At 38.7% G+C, this 4,028-nt stretch overlaps 1 pseudogene; it reads left to right on the top strand.

The window, feature by feature from the left end:
* The window catches only part of LOC106330679, a 9,329-nt pseudogene extending 5,742 nt beyond the window's left edge, over positions 1-3,587 (top strand).
* The last annotated feature ends 441 nt before the right edge of the window (positions 3,588-4,028 follow it).

The following is a 4,028-nucleotide window of genomic DNA, read 5'->3' as shown; positions in this document are numbered from 1 at the left end:
AATTTTGTGTTTCCTCGGAATTTCCTCGGAAATTCCTCGGTATATTCCGAGGATTTCATTTTCCGTCGGAATGTCCGTCAGAATACCGCTGTTTTCTTGTAGTGGAGAGATCACTCACACAGTCACACTCCAGCTTCCACATGGTTATTTAACACAGACAAGCTGTATTCTCTGAAGTCTGAACCATGATGTATCCGAAACCTACTCTTGATCTAGAGTCGAACATGGTATAGACAAGTGAAACATCGACCTATAACTTCTAAAATTTAAAAGATAGTTTACATAAAGAAGACCCCTTAAGTTTTTTCAAAAAAAAATTATATAATCTTTACTTGACTATCTATAAATCTCATGACCGGTCGTGTCTTGATCTTATTACTATGACGGCTTCGCTACAATTACCCGCCTGAATGTAGCCAAGTGGTCGATGAGACCTAGGAATGTGCTACAACCCTCCTTCATGGTTCGAGTCTCCCTTAAAACAATGTCAAAATTATGTGGGAAGTCATAAGAAAAATAAAGATCTGGCATTAGTTTGAAAGCATTTCAAATGCGGATCACGTAGTGCGGTAGCCAATCCACTATATATGATTACATGTGTTCTTCCCGTGACCAACCGAATCAGCCGAGCCGATGCGGCATAGAAAAAAAAACGGTTTCGCTACAACAGTCTCATTCGAAATTCTCATAACTAGTTTTTGGATGACTTCCTCATCAAGGTTACTTCTTCGATTGTGTTCTCATTAAGAGACCCTTTCAGTTACTTCATGATCAAGAAAACCTTTCACATAAGCAACTTTGCATTGTCCAAGCTGAAACATGTGATCCTTGATTATTAAGCGCATCACGGATCATTTGTTGATCCTATTCGCTGGTTATCTTACTAGAGTTAAACGTTTTCAAACAATAGACTTTATTATGTGTATATAAATCCAGTTCCTTATTCTTCTTCTCCACTCCTCACCATCAAACTTCCCTAATGGCTTCAATCAGCTTATTTGAAGCATCAATATCTTTTTTTTGCTTTCTCGTCTTCTGTTACTTTCTCAACAAGAAACATTCTTGTTACATGCGCATCAAGAAATCCTTCCAAAGCTACCCTTGGAACTGGCCTGTTCTTGGGATGCTTCCAGCTGTCCTCATGAGGCTCGGTCAGATCGATGATATCATCTGGGTCTTAGAGAAGAACAACTTGACATTTATTTTCAGGGGTCCATGGTTCACTAGATTGCATGGGTTGATCACAGTTGATCCAGCTAATATACATCATGTATTGAGCTCAAATTTCTCCAACTACATCAAAGGACCGAAGTTCAAGGAGTACTTTGATGTTTTTGGAGACGGCATATTCAACGCCGACACAGAGCTATGGAAGAATCTAAGAATGTCTTCTCAGACCGTGCTCAATCATCAAGGTTTTCAAAACTTGTCAATGAGTGTCACAACAAGTAAACTCAAGGACGTGCTTCTTCCTCTTTTCAGTCGCTTTTCAGAGGATGGGACAGTCGTGGACTTGCAGGATGTGTTCCGGAGACTCATGTTCGATATATCGCTAGTTACAATCACCGGGTCTGATCCTCAATCTCTCTCCATTGAAATGCCAGAGGTTGAGTTCGCAAAAGCTTTCGATAACGCTGGGGAAGCCATTCTGTTTAGGCACATCATACCAAGATTCTTGTGGGAGTTGCAAAAACGAATGGGATTGGGAAAGGAGAAGAAGTTGACAGAGGCGGGTTCCACTTTTGACCGGATCTGCACGAGATATATATTTGCAAAGAGAGAAGAGAAAAGATCAACAGAGAATGATCATGATCATTCAAATGGAGAAAGTGAAGATCTTTTAACATCTCACATAAAGCTAGATACAAGCAAGTACCAGCTCTTGAATCCAAGCGATGACAAGTTCCTTAGAGACACCATTGTAACTTTCATTTTCGCAGGGAGGGATTCCACTTCCTCTGCTCTCACTTGGTTTTTTGGGCTCCTCTCAAGAAACCCTCACGTGGAAGCCAAGATTCGCCAAGAGATAAAAAAAAATCTACCAATAGCTGGAACTAGTCAAGAGGGGCCATGGTCGGCTATAGATCACAAAGAGTTTTTGAACAAATTGGTATATCTACATGGGGCGTTGTATGAAACAATGAGGCTCTATCCACCAGTTCCATTTGAGCGCAAGTCTCCTATAAAATCAGATGTGCTTCCAAGTGGGCACAAAATTGATGCAAACTCTCATGTTATCATCCCTATCTATGCGTTAGGGAGAATGAGATCTGTATGCAGGACGCATGGGAGTTCAAGCCAGAGAGATGGATTTCAGAGACTGGAGGGTTGAGACATGAGCCTTCTTCCAAGTTCTTAGTGTTTAACTCGGGTCCAAGAACTTGTCTAGGTAAGCATATAGCTATGACCGCAATGAAAACCGTGGTCGTGGAGATATTACAAAACTATAACATTAAGCTCGTCAAAGGACATAAAATTGAGCCAAAGTCACGCTTACTAAAAGAGGTTCAGCTTGAAATGCTAATGTTTGAGTTGATCCTAATTATCTATCCGATATATATATATATTTTTTAAAATCAATAAGATACGTATTTATTGTCCAAATGTTCTTCCCTAGTGATCTCTGCAAGGAAGTTTGTATATGCAAAAAGTTCCATATAACAATAAAGAATGTGTTGTATATGCAAAAAGTATAATTGTAAAAAAATAAAGAATGTTATAATTGTATATGCTAAAAGTTTTATATATATATATATATATATATATATATATATATATATATGTTGGTCTCACTCCTAAGCTATCCACGTGGAAAGTCACTCTCTGACAGACTGACACGTGTCCACTTTAACTTGTGGTCTGCGTTTCATTAATACAGCCGTATCTGTATTTGTTTTTGTATGATGGGCTGGAAAAGTGTTGGGGTACGTTTTATTTAATATCGGTCCGTAACCTGATAAAAAAAAACCTAAAATTTTGATGTTGTCGTCTTCTACTTCATTGTACATAGACTTTTCATCTTCGTCGAATGCATCCGTTTCTTTCTTCTCCGTGTTTACTCCCCCTTAATTCAATCACCACGATGTAGCCTTGAATGTCTACTTTGATTAGGAGTCAGTGAATATGAGAGTATAAATAGGTGAGCATTCTTTCTCTTACGATCATCTTATCGGCGGCGGAGAAGGCTATGTCTGTCTGCGAGCTCAAAGAGCATCACACCGATGCTACAGAGACGGTTAACAACCTCTGTAATAAACTTAGACAGAATAATACAGATGGCTTGTGCTTCTCTTCTTCTTCTTCTTCCCAATCTATATGTAGTGGTTTGGGATTGTATATGTAGTGGTTTGGGATTGTTTGTTCTTAGACATGTTTTGATTTCTGTAAAAATGAATTTTGATAGTGGCCAAGTACTCGGTGGCGCAGATTGGTACCTTCTAACTCCAACTCTTATCTGGAAAGTCTCGAAACCGAGCCTGGTGAGACAGATTCATCTCAGCGTTTGGTTTCTGAGCGCGGGAGCTAGCCAGAACAATCGGTCTCGCAAGATAAAAGAACTCGACAAAAAGTTGAGACACAAGTTGTGAGATACAAATTATGTTTTGTTGGCATGTGATCAAGCCAGTGATTGATGAATCCTTGACACATATCACTAACATTATCTATAGGCTAAAAGCTCAACAAAGAAGAAGAATAAAAGCTTGGAATAGAATGAGAAGCTTTCATATGTTTATGTTAGAGCTCGAGGAACTTAGCATCTCACATATTTGCACAACTCTTTTTTTTATCTTAATCAGTTGATTAATTGCTAATTCACTACTAATTTTCAGATTATAAGAAAGAAGGGAGAAGACTAGTGCACGGATGAAGCTGCTACAGGAACTGGTCCCAGACTGTGATAAGGTTTGTCTCTCAGATAATGACTTCTGATCAATATGCTAATTAATCTTTATGTCTTTGTTTGTGCTTAACGACATAATATTTTCTGAATAGACACCCTAAAAGTAAGAATATTAGTTTGATGATAT

Source organism: Brassica oleracea, chromosome C1, assembly GCF_000695525.1.
Source record: "Brassica oleracea var. oleracea cultivar TO1000 chromosome C1, BOL, whole genome shotgun sequence".
In the NCBI taxonomy this organism is placed as follows: Eukaryota; Viridiplantae; Streptophyta; class Magnoliopsida; order Brassicales; family Brassicaceae; genus Brassica; species Brassica oleracea.
The sequence above is the reverse complement of the archived record's forward strand: the minus strand, read 5'-3'. Positions and strand labels throughout refer to the sequence as shown.